Genomic DNA, 24,075 nt, shown 5'->3' on the forward strand with positions numbered 1-24,075 from the left:
CCTTCAGTTTGGGAAGGACATAGAGACACCTGAGCAGGTCCAGAGGAGGCAACGAGGCTGGTGAGGGGCTTGGAGCACAAACCCTGTGAGGAATGACTGAGGGAGCTGGGGGTGTTTAGCCTGGAGAAAAGGAGACTCAGGGGTGACCTTGTCACTCTCTACAACTCCCTGAAAGGTGGCTGTAGTCAGGTGGGGGTTGGTCTCTTTCTTCAGGCTGCAACTGACAGAATGAGAGGACACAGTCTCAAGCTGCACCAAGGGAAATACAGGTTGGATGTTAGGAAAAAGTTTTTTACTGAAAGGGTGATAAAGTACTAGAATGGTCTACCTGGGGAAGTGGTGGAGTGACCATCCCTGGATATGTTTAAAAAAGACTGGATGTGGCATTCAGTGCCACGGTTTAGCTGAGGTGTCAGGGCACGGGTTGGGCTTGATGATCTTGAAAGCCTCTTCCAACTAGCAATTCTGTGATTCTGTGATTTTGTGACTGTCATCTTTCTGTTAATGATAATTTTTAACACTTCTTCATTCCTTGAACTTTACACAACCTCAAAGACTTTTCTATTCTTTTTTTTCCAATTTTTCAAAATAAAAAATTAGTATCCCAAGGCCTTCCTTGCATGGAGAAAAATGGATACATAGCAAAAAATTGCATTATATCTTTGACTGTTCGAAGGTCCTATTCACAAACTATGAGTCAGATTTGAGTTTATGAATTCTATGCCTAAACCAGCAATAAAAGAACATGCACAGTATGTCTGCTGGAAAGAAGCTACAGAACAAACAAAAGTCAGTTTCCAGAAAAGATCCTAATATCTGTGAATCACCACAGCCAATGAAGCTTTCAGGGGAAACATAAAGAATTTGATGGAAAGAAATTTCCTTCGAACAGAGTAAAAATCATTAGGAATTAGTGGTTTCATTAGAAAAAGGGGATTCAGAAAAATGAAGGACAATTACTACTGAACAGGAAAACAATGTTAGGGAAAAGAATCCAAAAACAAACCAAAGAAGAATCAGAAGAGGATAGCATCCAAAGTATCTGTAGAGAAGAGTGCCCACAGTTGCTCAACACCAGTGACACTGTCAGGGCTCTGCAAAGTCCAAGCTGCAAATTTAACACATGTTTTAAAAAATATTTATGGCAATTAAATGTTCTGAACAAGGCTAACATAGCAAGGCTAACATAGCATGGGAGTTTGTGTCATATTGAGCATTAAACATTTTATCTCTTTTGAAAGAAATATCAGTCCCATTTCTTCCCATTTTCTACAACAATGTGATGACATCTATCTAGCACCTCACTCTATTCAGGCTCTCAGTTAAAGAGCACATCAAATCAAACTTTATCTGCTGGCTTTCACTTCTGTTGTGTTTGACCCACAGACATGTGTGATTTTGGATGAAGAGTCAGACATTGTCCTCCTTACTGAATGCATAGTGAACACCTAAACTGTGGGTTAGCTGAATTACAGTAAACAGAAACAGCAATTACCTATTTTAAAAAATGGTTCAGACAAATTCAGTGGTACTAGTTATTTGGTAACTAATTAAAATTTTACATTTTCACTCTAAGAGATGGTGATGGTGGCACTATGTCACATTCAGTCTGCAGCTGCCCCACAATACCAGAAGTCTCTCCAGTATCTTCAAGCTCATCAAAGGAGCACTTTTAGAGCAAGAAACACTTCAGCACTATGAAAGAGTATTTTCACTAAAGTTGTACCCAGATGTTCAGAATCATAGAAGAACCAAATCAGTTCTCTTTATGAAGACCTTGCTCCATGACAGAAAGACTAGCAAGGTGGAAGAGAGGAATAAAGCAACAGAAGCAGCTAATACAGGACTCCTCCTAGCTGAGCCAACACAGGAAATCCCATGGTTTTCTGTGGGTAGAATTAAGTAAAAGTAGATTAGTATGTTGGTATACAAAGAGGTGGAAGATGCAGCCATTTGTATAAGTTAATGCAACATAGATGAAAATATATTCCATAATGTGGGAAGAGGCAGGGTAGACCAGGAGAAAATCATACAGCTGTTTGTATCATGCATATGCGGTTGACCCACAGTCATGACTGCAGAGTATTTATATGTATGTGTGTGTGTGTTATGTATGTATATATGTAAATACATTTGTACAACTCCATTTCCTTTAAAGAGATGACTGTCCATTTTAAATAGTCCACACACAGCAGCAAGATAACAGCATGTACATTAGTCTGAAAGTGAAGTCATATAAGATCTTTACTGTCTTTTCTTGGTTTGGAAGAATCTCTTTACTAGTGGCCATGCTGGACATGTGGCACCCCAAGAAGGTGATACCTCTTCCTACGAAAATCCCCTACAGCCCTTTTACAGTCTGCCTGTTTATCTTCTACTGAAATTTCTAATCTGCACAACACCATAGTAACTCCTCAATGACAATTTAAGAAGTGCAAATGGTACTAGCTGCAGGGGTCAACAGACTTCACACTTGGAACCAAGTGCTACTGACATCTGCAAGAAGAAAGTTAAAAAAGAAAATTCGAGTTCTGACACTGCAGTGCACCTCAGCCCTGCTAAAAGGCTACAGGACAAATTCTGTGGTAAAGCCACACACAGAGATAGCAGACTTTTAACTTAGGAGGGAAGCTTTGAGAGGCATCTTTCAGATCCTGTTTGACAAATCTTACTCCCTGTCTCACCGTCCCTGATGAAAGCCTGAGAGTGCTCAGTGAGCAGAAGCAGGAATTCAGGCAGAACCATCTCCTGCTGTTAAGCCAATCTCAAAAGACTTTTTCCCCTTCCCTTTGTCTCCTAAGCAACAGCTGAACTTCAGCAGGTCTTCCAGATGAGCAGGGATTTCCAATGACCATAATAAGGACCTGCAATAAGGCAGGCTGCAGGGAGTCTAACTGTGCTGCTCTGAAACTGTAAACCCTATAGATGGACCCAGTGAGGGGCTCAGTGGGCAAGCCCTCCTGTAACCTGCTGGAATCTACAGCAACTGAAAGCACAAGGAAAAACATCCTGCAAATCACAGGTCTGGAAAAGTGGGTACAGAACATGAGAAACAGACAAGAACCTGAAGTGCTCACCGTTTTTCTCTACAGGTTTGGAAGAGTATATACATATACATTAGAGAATATACAACATGAGCAGACAGGTTCCCGTACACCTGCATAATTCCTGAAGAATCTCACATAATTCTGGAGGAGGCTGAGGAGATCTGAATTGGCTGTGCTACCAGATCATGCCTGGAAGCTGAGTGCATTGAGCACCTGAAAGGTTCATTCTCCCTTCTCCTCCCTAAGGATGCAGTCAGTTCTCCAGTTTGCAGTTTGTCAATAGGTTTTAGTAAACAGCACAGAGAGGCATCCCACCAAACCACTTTCTTTTTTCTTACACATAGCTGTGCTAGATAAATGCTATTAAACACTCATCTGCGTGAACCTAGGAATAAATCTCCACAACTGGTTACCCAAGAAAAAATACTTCAGAATAGTGCCTTATGAGAACCAGAACATTCTTCTTGCCTACCACACATGAAGTTTCTTGTTCTCTAGGAAATTCAAGGACTAATGCTTTGCCTGCCCTATCAAAACAACTTAATCTGTTGACGGGTATTTATTGCTTCCCAGAGCTGATAGCTGATGTAAAGATAGGTTAAGAGTTTTAAATAGACACAGTAGAGGTGAGAATGAATGACTGGATCAAGTAACTAATTAAACTGTTTAGGGAAAAATGACAACTTAAAAGGGAAAATGATAATTTTTCAGCAATTTAACATGCTATTGTGATGAAAATTGCATTCTACATATGATGAGAGAAGTAATTTTCAAATAAAAACATCATTGAAACATCAAAGCTTTCAATATCTGAAATGTAATTTATTTTTTTCCATCTGATAACAGAGCATATTTGATCTTGTTGTTTTGAATATGATTCTATCTTGGTTAAAAATATCCTTTTGTTGGAGATTTACCCTTGAAAGATTAAGAGGATTTTAATCAGTTTTGTGGGAAATATTAAGACTTTCTTCTTTTCTTTTATTTTCTTTTCTTATCAATATTGTAATGCTCTGCCCTGGTCATATCTGCGCACCTGAAGAGACTGAGCTATCTGCAATGCTGTCAATTGTCTACATTTAGATTTGAAGGAGAAAACCCCACTGTTTATCTTCCTTTTAGGCATGGAAAACACTGTTACAATCTATTGGGCACCAGCAACACAGTGGAAAACATTAATTGATAGAAGCCTGTTTTAGGCTAATGTTACTGTTTTGTTTTCACAAAAGTCATGGTTCCCACCTGTCCATTCAGGAGGCTCCTATGCTTCAGGAGATTGAGCCATCATTGCTCTGATCTGCCTACTATAAGGCTGAGTTTTGCCCACCTTGGAACATGGCTTTGACTAGATCCCTCCAAAATAATTACTTAAACATGTTTATAATGTCCTGCTTCCCCATATGGATTTTTTTGGGGTTGGAATGCCAGTGTTACCATACAAAGAATGCACTCTGCCATAACATGGCCTGCTAAGACCTATCACCTGACATGACCTTGTAAATGATCCTTGTTCTTCCCCATAGCTGTGGCTGCTTTCTCTAGAGCAGCTTAGTGTGTGCCACACACTCCTGAAGAGCAAAGAGAGGCACTGTGACAGCCAGCTGCTTGCTGATGTGAGCTGCTGGAATCTCCTAGAGGAAGAGAGAGTTTGGTAAGAAAGATAGCTACAGGCAATGAGTATGTGGATCTCTGCTATGGCAATGCAACTATAGCAGTCAAATATTCAACAAGAGAAATCCTTTTCTGTCATGAAATACCTCAAAAAACTGTGTCTTTCATGAAATTTTAATGAACACTGTTTTTTCCAATTCCCTTCTAGTCTTAATCTCATGGAGTCATAGAATCATAAATATTGGAAGATACCTACAAGATCACTAAGTTAAACCATCCACCCTGGAGGTGTTCAAGAGGCATCTGAATCCAGGGCTGAGTAATGATTTAGTGGTTTATTGGTTTGGTGGTTTAGTGATTTGGGGTTACAGTTGTAACCCTAAACCACTAAACCATTACTCAGCCCTGGATTCAGATGCCTCTTGAACCCCTCTGGGGATGGTGACTCCACCCTCTCCACGGGAAACCTATTCTAATGCCTGACCACCTTAACAATAAAAAAATGTTTTCTAACGTCCAATCTGAATCTCCCCTGTCTCAGCCATTTCTTCTAGACCTCTCACTGCAGGCAGTGTAGGAGAGATCAGACCCCACCTGGCTACACCTTCCTTTCAGGGAGTTCTAGAGGGCAATGAGGTCTCCCCTGAACCTCCTCTTCTCCAGGATAAACAGCCACAGTTCTCTCAGCTGTTCTTTGTGAGACACGTTTTCAAAACCCTTCACAAGCCTTAGTACCCTTTGCTGGACACTCTCCAGGAACTTAATGACTTTCCTGTCATGAGGGACACAGAACAGGACACAGGAATTGAGGTGCAGCCTCACCAGTGCAAATACAGTGCCAAGATTATCACTTCCCTAGTCCTGCTGGCCATACTACAGACCAAGATGCCATTGGCTGGGCACACCCTGGCTTGTGTTCAGCCACTGTCAACCAGCATCCCTAGGTCCCTTTGTGTCAAACAGCTCTCAAACCACTCCTCCCAGAGCCTGTGGTGCTGCTGTTGTGACTCAAGCGCAGGATCCTGCACTGGACCTTGTTGCACCTTCTGCAGTTGTGAACTCAGCCTGATGGAATCTGTCCAGGTCTCACTGCAGAACCTTCCTACAATTGAGCTGATCAGCACTCCCACCCAAACTGGTCTCATCTGCAAATTTACTGAGGGTGCACTCAACTGCCACATCTAAGTCATCAATAAAAATGTTAAACAGGACTGGCCTCAAAACTGGACTTCCAGCTCTCTTCCCTCTGGAAATTCCTACCCAGATCTGGAATTGCTCGTCCCACAGGCCTCTGCGTGCTCTCTGACAGGTTTAGAAAAATTTAGCAAATGAGTGCCTTCCAACATGACACTGCCTGAAACTCTTGTAAACATGATTAGTATGTATGACATTATTTTCCCTCTGTAAATTGAAATATATTCCATATATATATATGATATTTGAATCATAAATCAGCTTCTGTTTTTCACTATTTTCACATACTAAAGGAGAACATTAAGGACCACATCCACGTAAATAGCAAATTATAGAGCAAAAAAACCATTATGCCATTTCAAAGTAAATGAAATCAAGCACAATCTGTATGCCAATTTCATAAAACCTTTTAACTGTTGGACAAATTGCAGGAGATGCAGTAAAACAGCAGATGCCAAACACAGTCTTAGGTGATTTTCTGGAGGCTGGAATGATGTGTTTGAAGGCCTGCCTTTGACAGGTGAGGAAGAACACAGCCACAACACAGCATATGTGTATCCTCCTCATCAGCAGGATGATGTGTCCCTTGGGACATGCCAGTGCAGAACTCTAGCAGCTTGGGAAGACAGACAGGGCTCTTGTCCTTGGTCACCAGTGAGTGCAATGCACACAGCAAATCCATCAGCTTTTTTTGATCATTCTTGCTATACTTGCACAGGATCCCTATCAGAAAAAAGACTCTGTCAAATAGTCTGGCGGCTTCCCTTGTACATCAACAGGGCAGACAGAAGTTCCCCTGGCTCTAGACAGTTCTCTCCTTGACATTATTCATGCTGGCACTTTCTCTGGCCTTCATCCCTTGCTTCTCTGCAGTGATCTCTTTTTGGTCCATTTGTTTAAGAGGTCCTGGGACCTTGTGTCTTTGGGCAGTACATGGCAGGACTGCCTCCTCTCTGGGACAGTACTGCCAGCCCCAGAGGATCTGTCTGTTCCCAGTGGGACAGGCCTGTGCCCACAAATTCTGAGGGTAGCTGTCATGGTCTGCATGCAGACAGCCCTTGATCCACATCACAGTCTGAAACCCGTCAGTGAACCTGCAGATAAATGACCAAAAATTCACTTGGGGGACAAGGAGAGAGCAGCTCCCATAAATTGTTCTCTGAACTTTATTTAATAGCTCCTTGGCTATTGACTTCAGTATATTTCATTTCTCCTTTATCCTTCCCCTTAAGGCATCACCTGTCAAGGTCCTGCTGTAACCTGCTCTGTAGGCATCTTCCACCTGGCTTGCACAAAGAGAGCTCCTATGCCTTGGGCAACCCTAAAGACAATATCACAGCATCTTCCTATTGCCACTGAAATCATCTTCTCTGGTACTTCTTATTCCCATGGTCAAAGTAAAACAAAAGGAACCTATTAAGGTGAGCTGTAGTGGCTCTACTGGAAACATCCTTGGGATTGCCATTGCTCAGCCTTGGCACTAAGGTTTGACTGGGTTGCCAAATTGACCAGTTTCCCACTACCTGTAAATAAGCTCAATATGAAACACATATCAGGAACCCTTCTTTACAATTGAAGAGCACCATGCAGTATTTTTAACTGCCTTTGTGAGCATTTGTGAGCATTCTGTATTCTGCTGGGCTGTGGTAAGAGATGCTGCATCTGGACAGACTGCCCCAGCTTTTGGGAAAACTTCCTGCAAACAAACAATCACATTTTTGTTATGCTTATGTGGGTCTGGTCTCAGGATACTGGACAATGTCAGATGATCTGCCCAGCCCTAAAAGTGTGCCACCTCATTGGAGAGGTCCTGGTACTCCCTGATCAGAAAAAGGAAAAGAAGTGAGGCTATTTCCTGTATATGGCCAGCTCATAAGATCTCACTCACTCTCTTTCACTCTCACAGATGCACTTGCTCTTTCCAAGCACACACCAATGTGCAGACGTGTGCACATACTCACTCCTGTTTCCCTGGTATTTCCTTAATGCATTCTATAACTTTCAATTGCCCCTTAATTTGGGAAGGGTCAAATGTTCAATGAAACTATCTTCACCCAAAACCCCTTCCCCCTTCTCACATACAGGCTGTGAGAGTACATGTTGGGTATTTTTTTAATTACTGTATTTAAACAGGTAACCTTTTAATGCCATACTTGATATACATACACTCATAATAACTTTGTCTCATCCATTAAAAAAATTCCTACTGCATTGCAACTTAATTTGGTTTTCTCAGTGCCTAAATATGATGGGAATTCAAATGTTATACAGGACCTTTTCCGATATTATTAACCTGCTCATTCCTCAGACTCCTCAGATAGAGTAGTGAGAGAAAAAGACAAAACACATATTTTGTAACCCCTCATCCATTCAGCTAATCTTAAATCTGGAGAGTAGAAGAAATCCAGATGAAGTCTGGACTACTGGATCATCAAGGGATGGGCAAAAGAGCCTCATGACAAAAGGGATTCTAGAAGAACAGAAAGTTTTGAGGCAGAGGAGGAAGAGGAACTGCAGTATTGGAGGATAGACTCCAGTGCCATGAATGTGACTTGAGCAGCAGCGCTAGTTTAAACTTCTCAATAATCTTTTTCAGGATCATAAAATCAGAGAATACTTTGGGTTGGAAGGGATCTTAAAGATCATGTAGCTCAAATCCTCTCCTTGCCCTGGGCAGGATCACCTCCCACTAGATCAGGCTGCTCAAGTGCTTTAGAAGAATAAATTAATATATTGTCATGCTTGTTCATCTCTTCAAATACAGTTGAGTAGACTGTAAAATGTGAGCCTATATGAAGGTCAGAAAATTTAGCTCTGGCTTGATATATCTTTGTTTGCAAGTCCCTTATTAGTGTCTCTGCTGCTAATGATGTTATATTATTGGAAAGAGATTAATCAACATGATGAAAATATAGCATCCATCTAGGAGTTCTTTCAAGAATCTCACTAGGTCCTGCTGCAGAAACTGAAAATAAATATTTCAGGATTATGTTTCTTTAGATACAGCTTGTGCAGCTTCTGATATAAGTCCCAAGCTCATGATGTTAATATAGTTTCATCAACAATATTATAGCTGTCAGTGTAAAATCTTACAGTAAGACTAAGAGCCACATCCCCCATTCAACAGGCATTTTTGCTGAACTTCTGAGTCAGGAAGTTGAGCTTCCTTTTGGTATTTTTTTTTCATCCAAATATTTCTGCCTAAGGAAAGAGAAAGATGCTGAATTTGTTTCTACAACTTTCTTGCACGGTTTAAAAAACCCAAAAACTTATACAAACCCAATATGTTTTAAAGGTTGAAGGCTCTTTCATATTTGTTAAGGCAACAAATATCAAATAGAGAGACATTTAATTTTTTCCCTGGAGTCACTTATCTCTGAGACATTCACAGACTGTGCCTTGAACTTTTACAGACCAGTAGTGAAAGTCAAAATTTCTAGAGTTAGCAGCAAGAGTCCATTTATCATCAATAAACATTAAAAGTCTCTTGTGCACCTCCACCAGACTCCACTGAAATAATGCAGCTGGATAGCTTGGGAAAAAAATGCTACAGGTATTCATTGCTGTATGTGCCTCTACACAAGCAGGAAAAAATAAGAATAATATTTTCAGACACGCTGATTAATTTTTACTAAATTATTGTGTGGTGGGGGTTTTATTAAACTATGCCCATTTATAAAATTAAATTGCTGTTCTCAATATAACATTATGTTTACACCTGTGACCCACTTTTGAAATGTGTTGGACAAAAGCCCTCTTTTAATGATAATACATTTAATGGGAAAATTTATCTTTTTCTTCACAGACACACACACTAGACTAATTATTCCAAAAATTATAAAAGAACAAATGCATTGCCAGAAAAATGGAAGAAATTGTGTTTATGCTAAAGAGCATACTTAAAATATCCTAAAATTTATTCACAAACATACTTCTAAATATTGCTCTTTATATTTTTCCATTTCAGAATGTATTCTGGGATAAGTCAGTGACATTATTATAGTTGTGAACTATAGTATTTGTGTTGTTTCTGAATTATGCAGGATGAACACCATGCAGAACTATTTGCTAAAAAGATGTATTTTTCTACTCTGTATTTACTTTTTTTTTAACTTCAGAAATTAAAGAACTAGGACAGAACCAACTGGAGCAAGCTGAGTTCAAAACTGTAAAGCCAACAAATGTGGTCCAGATCCATACAGTTTGCAGCAGGATGTCTCTACATATTTGTGCCTGAATTTCCCTGATAAGGACACTGTGGGGAGAGTCCTGAGTGGATTACTAAACCAGGCACATAGCCACTAAAGAGAATCTGAAAGAAACTAAGTACAGAATTCAAGAGCAGTATTTCTCATAACATGAAGGGCTATTTCACTCATGATATGTCTGAACAAAACAAAGTCTAGAGCTTGGACTATCTACTGCTAAAATTTCTTGCCGTTTCTGAAGTCATCCAGTGAAGATTATTCTCAAACAGTAATTGTGTTTATGTCACAGGTGAAACTAGAAATTTAAAATAAGTATTCCAAAGGAGTATTCTAAGAAACAGGGGGCAAATTTCTATCAAATCTTCACCACATTATTAACCCATGCTCCCATTTTGCAACTTTATAAGATCAACAGAATAATCCCCAGGCACACACACAAATTAATTTACAGTGCATCTGCAGCAGGAGACAAAATATGAAACATTTCACTGATGTAATACTAAGGAGTACTGAGCAACACCAGCATATTCCATGTTATTCAACAAGCATGCTGCTGCCACATTAGGATATTTTATTTCAACCCGCATAGGGGCATAACACATCAATCATGATGAATGCTAAATTTATTTATCTCTCTGTATTGCTGATGACTGTTTGTGACTGCGGTCACAAGGGTTCTTGGATGAGGCAAGAGACGAGAATGTTGACTCCATGTTCAGAAGGCCTGATTTATTATTTTATGATATATATATTACATTATAACTATACTAAAAAGAAAAGAAGGAAAGGTTTCCTCAGAAGGCTAAGCTAAGAATAGAAAATAAAAGAATGATAACAAAAGCAGCTGGCTCGGACAGAGAGCGAGAGCCAGCTCTGCCGTGACTGGTCACTGAATCAAAACATCCACCTCAGACCAATCACGGATCCACTTGTTGCATTCCACAGCAGCAGATAACCATTGTTTACATTCTGTTTCTGAGGCCTCAGCTTCTCAAAAGGGAAAATCCTAAAGAAAAGGATTTTCACAAAAATATATCTGTGACAACTGTTCATAAGGGTATTTTATCTCGAGTCATTTCTCTGAAATTCCCCAGAGCCTTACTAATTTTCTTAAGTGCATTAATGCCAGCTTCTTTTGATAACAGAGCTACTTTTAGTGGTAGGATGCTTTTCTGAAAAGTATTCCTCTAAACTCAGTTCCCCTTCAAGATCAGATGAGATGGTGAAACAACAGATGAAATTGTTATGGTAATAAATTAAGTTAGTTAATTAGTTAGTTAGTTAGTTTGTTTGTTTTTTCAAATATTTCAGCTATGAAGAACTTAATGTGAAAAATAGTCTACCCTCATCCTCAGCTGAAGAAAAGGCACAGGATATTAGGTTGCAATGCACAGGATTCAGAGGTTTTCAGATAATCCCTATTATTAAAATTACAAGGTTTTGGGCTTACATCAACACAGACTTCATATTGTATTGGTATATTTTGTGATAACATAGCACATTGTACTTTATTATTATCTAATGTGTTTTATTTTAGAATAACTATATTTCAGGAAGATCTGTTGAGATTAATGCAAAATTCCTCACAGCAGGAACTGTCTTTTGCAATATAAAGTACAAAGCATTGACACTACATTACAAAACAGGAGCCCCCTCACAAATGGAAGTTTTTAGGATTGGAAGCAAAAATATATAAATATTATCACAAAACAGAAAAGGTACAAAAAACGCCCAACACATTGCCTGTTCCATTCTTGCTGAAAAGCAGACTTCATAGGGACTGAAATTTGTCTCCCGTTCCACTGACTACTCTCCAGCTGCTTTACAAACAAGACAAAATTGAGACTAAATCAGGCAATCTCTTCTTCTTAAATGTGAAAGTTATATGTTTGTTTCCACTCTTTATTTTTGTTAATAGCTTTACACTGAATCTGATGGAAAAGCACTCCTAAAGATACCATTTTATTTCAGTGTTCCCTCCTGATTTGTGTATGTGTGAAATAAACTATACTGATACACACGTGAGAAGCGATGGTGAATAGGAGGAGAGGCACCAGGCTTTAATGCCACTGTCCCTTAGAGGGCTGTCAGAAAACATGTGCAACCAGATCACACTCTGCCATCATGATTATGCTATGAATATTTCAATTATAATTTAACTTTCATCTACAAATCAAAACATAATTTAAAGAGCAAATTCCAAGCCATTTCAAGTCTCTCATTATCTCTCTCCTTTGTTCATCTACAGCTCGATGCCTTCAGCTTCATTTCAACCAAAGCCCAAGTAGTATGTTTCACTCCTGTGAAACCTTCTACTGAATTCAATGAATTAATCTCTAAATGCCATCCCTCTGCATCTCTGTACTTCATCTGAGTAATTCCTTGTTACCACTGCATAGCTCAGCTGGAATACCAAGCTACAGGATAATACTGCTTCAGCCCTTCAGCATTAGATATGGATGTGACTGTTAAAACAATGTTTTAAAAGAAAGCACCACAGAAACACTAGATTTCTAGAGCACTAGATTAGAGTAAGTAAACATATTGTATTGGGGTTGTGTGGCAAGGATCCCAAGCTGTATGGAGCAAGTTCTGACTGGCTCCTTGTGAGAGTCTGTCCGAATTTTCCCTCATCTGCCTCATGATTGTCACTGCGGGACCACTGGAGAGAAGATCCCCCCTGTCTAGAATCTCTGGCTCTGAAGGAGAAAGTCACACACCAAAGGCCCTGACACCTGAAAGCACAGTGTTAAGTTATTTGTTTTCACAGGTGTTGTTTGCTGTATGCTAAGAAATGGACACTGTGCCCCATTTGCAACAGTAGCTTTGGAAGCTGTCCCACCTCGGCCTGGCTGGACTTCTCCTGAGTTCAGGTGGTCTCCCACAGAAGACCCTCACCTGTTTTACAGCCACCGTGACAGAGAGACTGAGATGCAAGAAGCCTCTCCATCAAGGACTGAGACATGAAACCCCCATGGAAAAGGCCCCTCTCCTCCTTCCAAGGACTGGGACTGAAACCCCCAACCCAGGGGAGGTGTGTGGGGGGAGGCAAGCTGACCAAAGCGAGATGCTTGCCTGCAGGTTGTGACCCCTGGACCACGAAAACAATGGCTCTCACTTACTGCTGAGAACATGGACTACCTGTTACATCTATTCCCTATTGTATCTGTTCCCCCACTCCCCCGCCACCTCCCTCACAGGTTTCATTAATGCAAATCTCTATGGACCAAAGAAAGGACTTTGTCTCTACGTTGGTAGCTATACCCCTTCCCTCTCTTTTCTCTCTCTTCCTCTGTCTTTTTCTCTCCCTTAATCCCTCTATCACATTTTGCTGTGGTCATTCAATAAAGGTATATTTGTTTTGATTATTACTGCAAACCCCCTTGTACCGTGTTGGTTCTTTTGCACCCAGAGATCACTCCTACGAACCATCAGGTCATCCGTTCACTAGGACAGGTCATGACACTCCTGCACCTGCCAAGCTGACCCCATCAGTGACAGCGACAACCCCTCTAGAATACCATATTTTAAAAAAGGAAGGGGAAAAAATTGTAACTGCAGTGGGAGAGATGAGTGAGAATATGTGAGAGCAAAAAGTCTGCAGTCACCAAAGCCAGTGAAGAAGGAGGGGGAGGAGCTGCTCCAGGCACTGGAATGGAGTTTCTCCTGCAGCCCATGGTGAAGACCATGGCAAAGGTTGTCCTCATGCAGGAAATAGAAAACCACAGGGGAGAAGAGATTTACCTGCGTCTTATAAAGGAACCCATCCTACAGCAGGTGGATGCCTGAAGGAGGCTGTCAGCCTGTGGGAAGTCCATTGTGGAGCTGGATCCTTGCAAAACCCATGGTCCTGTGGAGAGAGGAGCCTGTGCTGGAGCAGGTTTGCTGATGTGACTTGTGACCCCATGGGGAAGTGGTGCTAGAGCAGTTCATGAAGAAAAGAAGCCTATGAAAATTAGCCATATTGGGAAAGTTCATGGAGGAATGTCTCCCATGGGAGAGAGGGAGAGGAGCAGGAAAAGAGTGAGGAGGAAGGAGAAGCTGAGTAAACATGGGAATGAATTTACCACAGCCTCCGTTGCCCACCTCCTTGTACCACTGTGAGGGAGGAGAGACAAATTGGAAGTGAAGTTGTGCCCAGGAAGAAAGGAGGGGTAGAGGGGAGGTATGTCAATATTTGCTTTGAATTTTTTTTCATTATCTTACTCTGGTTTGATTGGTAATAAATTAATTTACCTGGTTCAAATCTGTCTTGCCCATGATAGCAGTTGCTGAATGATCTCTCTCTGTCCTTAACCCACAAGCTTTTTGTTGCATTCTTCTCTCCATTGTCCAGTTGAAGAGGGGAGTGATAGAGCAGCTTTGCTGGACCCTGTCTTCTGATCAAGGTCAACTCACTATGGATGTATGTAGTATGTTTGTATTTACTGGAAGCACCTGTGTTGTCTCCTTTAAGTTACTTGTTTTACCAAACCAAGGACAATGGTCAGCTTTCTAATGCCACAGAATCAGACACTAAGGACCTAAATTCTTTTTCTTTTCTTCATACCCTTCACTTTCAAACACACAAATAAACAATCTTTTGAGACTCAAGTTTTTTTTCACCATCTACCCATTCAAACAGCATCTCTTTCCCAGACTCCTAGCTAAACTGAGTTCAAAGATGTGTTTATCAAGGATCCAGTCCTACTGTAATTAAAAGTCCATTTTCTCTTCTTAACCTTGTTTCCCAATATGTAATTATAGATCTTTAGACAAGACTTCTGTATATTCCACATAAGCATATGTATTTCCAGTAAAGCTTTAAATGAAGGCCTTCTGACAGTCATATAAAAGTATGCATATAGGTTATTGGAAGCCTGCCTAATAGTTCATCTCTGCCCTGAAGAAATGAAAAGGCTGTTTATTTTAGTATTTTTTTGGAGTGGAGTTCTTTCATCATGATTTGTGATAGGATTTGCCAGGTGACCTGGCTCACTCTTCAGCATCACATCTGTGGGGTCTGCAGTGAGACTCAAACTCATGCGCTTCTGCCTCTGCAGCAGAGGAGCACAACCAGTCCTTCACAGAGCTGTGGGTGGTCTCAAGTGAGTACCAAGGGCCAGATTTATCAATTAAATGACTGGTTGCATTTTCTCTTGGGTCAAGAAACAAATATTTCAGACCAGCTGCTGCCATACATGTGGGCAGCAGCAATGAATTACTCAAGGTGACAAGAAAGCAAAACCAATTGGCGTAAGTATTGCTAATGTGTTCAGCATGTTTTCACCTGGTGTAGAGCGCTGGGTAAGTTTAATCAGCTTTAAAATGAAGAGAAAAGAAAATGTGAAGCTCATGGGATTTCTGTCACCAGATTTTTCCAGTATGTGCAACTGATTTAATAATAGGCCAATTTAATTTAGTGTAGGCCAAATAAAATTAAAAGCAAGTAAAAAAAAATCATCATGAATGCCCGGTCTTAATCCTCTCTGTCTTGACATGCATTAACTGCTTAATTAGGAGATTTGGAACAGTTTTGTTTGGACCTAAAATTAACTGAAACTGCAAATCAGCAGTTACACATCTATCTAAACCCAAACGTTTTCCAAATGAGCAACCTAGCAGTTACTCTGCTACAAAACTTAAATTTGACTGTGATCCATTTTAACAGAAAAGTATTGGGAAATGTGCAATTTATGGACAATTTCAAGAGGTCTTTATTTTTCGCATTAAATTTAAAGGCCTAAAAATCTCTAAAATCAGAAAGATGAAAATGATAACCCAAAGAAACATGAAAGTAAAAAACAAGAAGCAATTAAAAATGAATTTTTTGGAGTCAATAAGGCGTGCTAATTCCTGAAATAAACACTTCTCAAGGTCAGAAGCATGTCTAAAGAAATGCAATGCAAATGGATTTTGTTCCTCTTGTGCAGAGAAGGAATAAAATCCTAAAAAAGATTCTAACCAAATTAAAAATATTCAGAAGCACATACCGTCATGATCTGAGTTGCAAACATGAGTAGTAACTGCACTCCAATATTTAACACACACTAGAAACTGAATGACCAGATAAAGCAGCAATCAGGAAATTTTATGGAGTTTTTTTGTCTCCTCCTTTGAAAGGAAAGAACTGGCATTCTGAAAATTGTTTCGTATATTACGGATGCCCGAGAGAAATGAAAAAACTGCAAAATGAAAATGACCGTAAAAGTGAATAGGAAAAGTGGGGTTGTAGCCTTTACTGAATTTTCAAAAATATAGTTTAGATAGAGAATATGGAAATGGGCTAATCTAGAGTCACATTTCTGGGTGGTTTATATCCAGTGTTTTACCAATTGTATTACAGATATGAGCCACTCCCTAAAATTTGCCTCTGCATAGACATACTGCAGCAGGGTAAGAAGCAAGTTTTTTTTGCTCTGCTGCTGCTTCAAATTCACCACTTTTTCAGTCCAGGCTCTTCACATCCCTCTCTGTGCCAGTCACAGAAGAAATTGTGTTTCATTTTTATTTTCTTCACCTTTCTTTTCATATCCCTGCCTAATGTAGTTTTGAGATCCCTAATGAGGTGGAAATGTTCATGCCAACTGGAGGAAGAAAGAAGACATTAGGCTATGTATGAATAATGTGTGAAGAATCAGGGATAAAAATATTACACTGGAGTGGAAAAATAAGGATGCATTCTCAAATAATTTCCTATCCACTTTTCTGGCCAGCTGACAGCAAAACCAGAAAGGGAAACATGATGGTCACCGTTATCAAAAGGACCTAAGTGATACATGGGCTGAAATTCCATTTAGACATAAAAGGTACTTCAGTGTCCTTAGATGCAGGAACTTAATTGCGCCAACGTGCTGATATGTGCACCTGATTGATTTCAATCACTTTCAAGAACACAGTCCTTAAAGTCTTTTGAAGCATGACTTGGACATCTAAATGGCTTCATTTAACAGTACCATGTAAAAGCTACTGATTTCAAGAGGATTTTGTATATGACATGAAATACATATAAGGCATTTAAGAGATTAGGGACAGGCTCTTGAGCATGCTTCAGAGAAAGGAAATGGAATACAGGATACAAGGCCAAGTCATAACTTCTCAAGTATGAAGGACTTCTCAGGGACATGAAGAACTGCTAATTTACCCATGTCTTAAAATGTAGAAATGGATAGAAATACAGCAAAATACACTCAAAAAGTTTCAGAAGCTCCTCCAAAAGGTTCCATCCTCATAGTACCTAATGGTACTTGGTATTCCGAGTGGTAAGACAAGTTTTGTTCATGAACAGAGGCAGTTAATGAATTACCACATTAATTAGCACAGAAATGTGGGGCAGGCTTTCCCTGGGACACAAGAAATCACTCTCCAGTTATTAAGAAAACTGAAATAAGAAGAAACACAGATTTCCAGAGATTATAACAATGGCATATGATGAATTAAAGCCCCAGTCCAAGACATAATTAAATTCTAGATGCCTAGCCAAAAAGTCATTTAAAAAATCCTAGAAAAGCCTTAAAACAGGTAAAGTAGCCTTTGGTTAGAATAAAAATTCTTGACTGCCATTACCTTACTATATGATAGGTCCAAAATTTCCTTAAGAATGAAATAAAAAGCTGTGCCATGGTCACAGATATTTAAACAAGGGTGGTACACCAGGTGCAAATTAAAAGACCAGTTCCTCAGATGCCATAGTTCTGTCCAAGTATATAAAACAAACATCAGATAATGTAACAAAAATATTTTCCTACCTCAAGTCTTGATTTTGGGTTTTTTTCTCAATAGTTCTTTACTGGCAACCAGCCCTTTGTCAGTAAGTTGCTGTGTTGAAGAGAGATATTGACTTCATGAATAATTTAGTTGAAACGCATTACTTTTTATTACTCCCCAGCTTTGCAAGGAAGCAAAGAAATCACACCAATATTCTTGATAATTCTTATCTTTTTAACAAAAATCAGAACTCAAACTGAATTTGTAAAAATCTATGTGCCTTTTTACAACTGAAATTATAGAGCTAATATTTAATTCCTGAGAATCTAGTTTGCCTAATATCAAAATCTGGAATTGGAAAGAATAAGGTGTACCTAAAGATTTAAAGGTAAAATCCCTGAGTAATGCTAGTATCTACTAAACTCTTTCACAGTTTTTTTCTCTTTTATTTCTACTGCAAAATTATATCACTCTGTAAAACTTTGAGGTATTGTCTCTCTCTCTTTTTTTTTTAATCATAATCAACAGGAACAACTGTACCCTGCAGTTCTGAATTCTCAGATCATCACCAAGTTGAAGTAAAATGAACTGGACCTACCAGCTTTCACTGGAGGTATTCAATAATTCTAAAAATCAGACCCAAGAACAGAGGACAACATAAACAGTAGATGCTTTTAACATGCAACTGTTTCTTTCAACAATTTCTTCACTGTCCCTATATTTTGAGACATTTGGGGAATTGTTTCTTTATTTCCAAGAAAGTCAAGTTGTCAGGAACCTGCAATTCTATACCATGTAGTAGTTTTTCTCCATCTTACTCTTTAATTTTTTTTTAATAGATAGGCCCATTTCACAGTATTAAAAACAGTTGCTTGATGCTATCAAGATTACTTAATCTAGAAATGCATGAAAATGCATCTTAGAATAGAATACAAAATAAAATAAATCTATGTGCATATATGTTTTTATTATAAAGTTTATATAGGACATATTTCTGAGTTTTTCAAAAGGACATTTTTCTTTACAGATGTGATGCACTTTTCTTGCAGAAATAATGAGATCTGGGTCATTGAAGAACTAAGGGGTTTTTCTCAATTTTTCTTTTTTTTCACGTGCCATAAAAAAGTTGAGGTTTTTAGAATTCTTGTTAATTTAATGATTTTTCTGCTCCTAAGTGCTTCAATTCCATTAGTTTTAAATTTGCTTTGTGATAACACTTCCATTAAGGTCTAAACCAGTTAGTTGTGCAGGTGTTTGCAGTTTCAGTTTTGAGCATCTGAAACCAGAGGTTCTGGCTTATCTGGCTGAACTGATTTTTCCTGGGATAGAGTTATTTTTCTTCATAGTTGTTTTTGTGGTGTTCTATTTTGGATTTGCACTGGAAACACAGCGCTGATAACACAGGGATGTTTTCGCTCTTGCTGAGCAGAGCTCACACAAGGTCAAGGCCTTTTCCTCTCCTCACCCTGCCCCATGAGTGAGGAGCAGGGAGCTGAACCCAGCTGATCACAGGGATATCCCATCCCATGTGACATCATGCTCAGCATAAAAATCTGGGGGAGAGGAAGAAAAGTTTGCTTTCCCAAGTAACCATTATGTATGGTTGAATGAAATGCACAGATTGTTTATTGCTATATGGTGCTGTCCAGCACAGCAAAAGTTTTATTCAGAACTTTGTACAATTTGTTTGACTTTTGTTTGGGATTTGGGTATTTTAGATGGTGTTCTTGCATTGCAGACCTGTGATTTTGACTACAAAAGCAAGTTACGATCAAAAGTTCAACTGAATTAGAGTAATAATAGCTCTGGGGTTTTTCAATCTACAGAAAACTGCAGGTCTTGCTCCCATTTGCCTTACGTAATTTCAGAAAGCATCATTGCCATGGTCAATTGTATTTCCAAGCATTCCAGAGAGTGGCATAGTTCAAATCAATGAAAAAATTATCCATCACACTAGCATAGCCAAAGCACTGAAAAAAACCCACTGGGGCATAGGTGGTTCAATCTTACCTGGTGGAGCAGTGTCTTCCTTCATTCCCAAGTATCTTCTTTCTCCAGAATAATGAAAATGTATACTTAATTAGGAGATTATTTTCCTCAGCTACAGAGTCTTCAGACTCCAGTGCCTTGTCATCTGGCATGTCTCAAAGCAGCTGGGAAAGAAAATTAGACAGTCCAAACCACACCACTACAATTCAACGAACGACTTAGCTGGTATCAGGAGCAGCTGGTTGATTCTGGACACAGGCAAAAGAGACCTGCTGCTGTCAGAAAGAGGGAGAAAAGGACAAACCCATGCAACTTCCTCTCACTCATCAGTCATGTTCAATGGAAAATCAGTAACACAGACTGAAGGGAGAATTAATATAAAAACAAATAAATAAACACTATAAAACAGAGACAGGGAAAGAAAGAGTGAGAGACCAAAGGAAAACCTTTATTTTGACACTGGAGAAATCAATCCAGGCAGATTATTCTAGAGATATCATATGTCTGTCCAAACTTTAAATGACCAAATATCCTTATAAGTGCCATTATGAACAGCATATGCTCTCACATTAAGTCAGTCTATTCAACTGTGAAATACTAATGTGTATGTTGAAGAAAAAAAGATACAAATTTATATAATGCAGTGTATACTGGGCTGCATGTACAAAGAAGCACTGTTCTACCTAACCTCTGAGCAGAATGATGGATGAGTGCCTGAAAACTAGTCTAGCTACAGCATGGTACCCTCCACAACCTCACAACACCTCCAGCAACTAGATAAAGCTTTAGACTGTTCATTGATCCAGGCAGACTACTGTGATACTCCCCTCTGAAATCCCTGAATGTATCATTTCTTACTGCTGTAAGACAACAGGTCATATGGTAACAGATTACCATTGTGATTTTCAAGTTGAAAAACTCTTAACTCCCAGAGAAATTGGTTGTTTCTCTTGAAAAAATCTCTGGCAGAATAAAGCTCCTGATATTTAACACAGTTAACCACTAATATCCAATTATTCAAGGTAATTTTTGTTCTCCCTCTGAACTCTCACTCCAGAAACCTGCCACAAAATGGAAAGGAGATGTTGCATCACAATATTTTCAGGGTAACCACTGCAGTCAAGCAGGATGAGGTTTGTACTTGGAAGCAAAGGCACAGGCTTTGGCTTGGTTTGCCATCAGTGAAGCTCCTCAGGCTAAGCAAAGTGATTGATTTCACAAGCTGTTCAAAAAATAAAAACAACCAACTGAAAAACCACCACAACAACAACAACAAAAGGCTAGAAAGAAGTAATTTATTTTTCTAAATGTTTGGGAGAGAGACACCAAGATTTGATGGCAGCTTGGAAATGGAGACAACATGCCCTTTGGATCCTTATGAGAAGCGGCTTCAGTCCTGGTGGCATTGAAGGGGAGGATTAAAAATCATCATTTAGGCAATAGGTTATGGTAATATTTCTCTTTCATCTTCTCTCTCTCTGTTATTCTTTTAGTCCTCCATGCTACAATGATGTTTTGGCAGAGTTCACATTCATTTATGAAATCCTCTATTTCTTTACTTTATTAAAAATGATTTGCAATGTAAAGTAGAAATTTGTTCATCTGCCTTCTCAAATAGAGTTCATATGCAAATTTCCCATTCATCTCTTTATTCTGTATTGAATCAGCAGTGTTTTTTCAGCATTAGAGGATTTTCTTTCTCTCTTGTTAAGGCAACTGGCTGTAATCCTTACTTCCTTTGAAATGTATATTATTTTTATAATTCATTCTTTCCTGCTATAGGAAAGAATAATACTGCATAATACTTTATAGACAAAAGACAAATGGCTAACTTCATCCACAGAAATAATAGGAAGTGCAAAACCATTCTGTCCTGTCTTGCTAAAGACTTATATCCAGAGAAGACAGAGAAAGTGGATCTTGTTTTATCTTTATTTGCCCTCAAAAGTCCAATAAAAACAGTTTCTTTCTCCCAGAGGGTTATAGGAATTTATTTAGTTGATACTGGAAATATACAGAGACAAACATGTGCCTATATATCCCAGGCTCTTAAAAGGTTCTTACAAAGCTTTTTCTAGGTTCTGTTACAGTTAGCAATTACAGGGAATTATCTCAAATCCCACAGAACATATGTTAAGTGTTGGAACTGCAATCTGGACTTGGAGTCATTTAGTTTACATGGTCAAAACCAGGCAGAATACAAGGTGAAAGGAAAATACACAAAAAACTGCTTGGCTGATTATGAGGGCAATAGGAGTGACCAGTGATAGATGATCTTAAGGGTTAAAATGAGAGCTTGGCTTCTCTGCCATTTTGGTTCCTCCAGGTGCCTTCCCCTGCTCTGAGCTGCACAAAGCCTGTCAGCAGAGGCTACTGCAGCTGGGGAAAAGCATTTACCTTTCTCTGGTGTCTCCTGGAGGAAATCTGGACATAAGAACCTTCCTAGCAGAAAGTTTGCGAGGCAGCAAGGAGAGACATAGTGCAGAGGAACTGCTCATTTTTAGAAAGGTTCTGGATGCATTTGACTTAGATTCTTGAACATACATAGTGATTTACACTTACCTTTCTTCCCAGAATTTCTTGATTATAGAGTCACTGGAAACATGACAGTCCTACCCTTTCTTTACAAGTTTTTAAAACAATGAGTGACTCACAAATAAAAGATAATCTACCTTTTATTTCTCTATAAATACCGTGTAGTATATGGCTTCAGGAACCTAGCCATCTTAATAAAACACTGGAGTATTTACAATCTGTTGTTTTTTTATGGTCTGGTTTTGATGTTTTTTTTAAGTTCAGTTGGGTTTTTAAAATTATTATGATTAACAGATAAGCACCCAGCCTATACAGAGACATTTTTATAAAGTTCAGGAATTTCAGAAGAACTTACAGCTCTTTGTAGGGGTTAAACAAAGCCACGGCCTAAACAACTTTTGTCCTTTGTGGCTGGCACTGTCAGCAGTTACCCCAACAGTACAGAGCAGATATGCTGAACATTGTTATAAATCCTCTTCATATCTTTTCATTATCATCTTGTGGGAAAGTACCCACTTAGTAGACAAAGTTGACATTTCCTGTGGAAGAAACTGCAGGCAAGTAGGAGAGACATATTAATTATTTAGAGCAATGGCTCCTACAAGTGCTCTTCTTTCTCAAAAAAAAAGCTTTTTCCCACTAACAATTTCCTTCTAGATTGTGGTATCCATTAAAGAGTGTAGAGATTTCTAATTAGACTCTTTATCTGGCAATTTCTTTTTCGTGTCAATAGGATTTGAATATTTAAATCCCTCAACTGTCTTTAAACAGGCTGTCATGGATGTGAGAGTAATAGAAGTTCTGCAAAAATATTCCTTATTTTTTTTCTGCTACAGAAATGACAGTAGCAGTTGCTTTAAATAAATTACCACCCACAAGCTTTTAATTATTTTGTTGTTGATATTTCTATAATTCAGTGTTGTTCAAATATATCTGTCTACTACAGTGTTGCTTATCCAGGCCAAGCTAATGATTTCAGGCTCCAAGCACATCATTTGCATCAATTGTAGCACTCCTGTGTACCTTTTAGAAGAGACAAACCCAGTTTCTTCACCATAATGAGAACAAATGGACAACTCAAGTTCAGAATTGCTTTGTTCTCTCTTTAACTTTTGAATCCCACCAAAGTAGAAAAAAGTCTTTTGTTTAAAAAACCCCAAAGTGGTTTGTCTTAAACAAACAGGAAAAAACAATGAAAGGAAGAGCTACAGATGAAGTAAATTGCAATTTAGATGCAGATCTTCCAAAAGGATTACTGATTTTTCGCTGTAATAGATCAGACACCTATTTTAAGCTCTAGGTCATTTAAACTTCATTAAAAATGCAATGGTCATCCATAATATAAACTGGGACCCAACCTGTGCCTGCCTCACACACACATTATGAAAACTTCTCTTTCTCTCATCTTTTCTGATTCTCAAATGCTTGTTAGTACCAGTAACATTTCAATGTGTCTTGAGGATCAAAAATAAGTCTAGGAGGAGGATAAATAAAAGCAGAGGCTAGAGTACATCCCAAAGGCACAGCTGCACTTCTATATGAGTGACTTCCAACTTCTGACTGTTTCCACCCTACACAGAAGAGCCTTTATGAAACTATTCCTGAGGCTTTAATGCAAGTTCCTATTTGAAACAGTCCTGATGCTTCCTTCCAAAACATACAGAAACAGAGACTACCACACACAACACTTATGATAGAAAGAAAAATAAAACAGTGAAATTATAACACTAAGCACTGACATAGAATTACAAACTGAAAATTGAACCTCTAACCTGAATAATTTGGAGATAAACAAAATTAAATCT

The sequence above is a fragment of the Geospiza fortis genome, unplaced genomic scaffold (genome assembly GCF_000277835.1).
Source record: "Geospiza fortis unplaced genomic scaffold, GeoFor_1.0 scaffold443, whole genome shotgun sequence".
NCBI lineage: Eukaryota > Metazoa > Chordata > Aves > Passeriformes > Thraupidae > Geospiza > Geospiza fortis.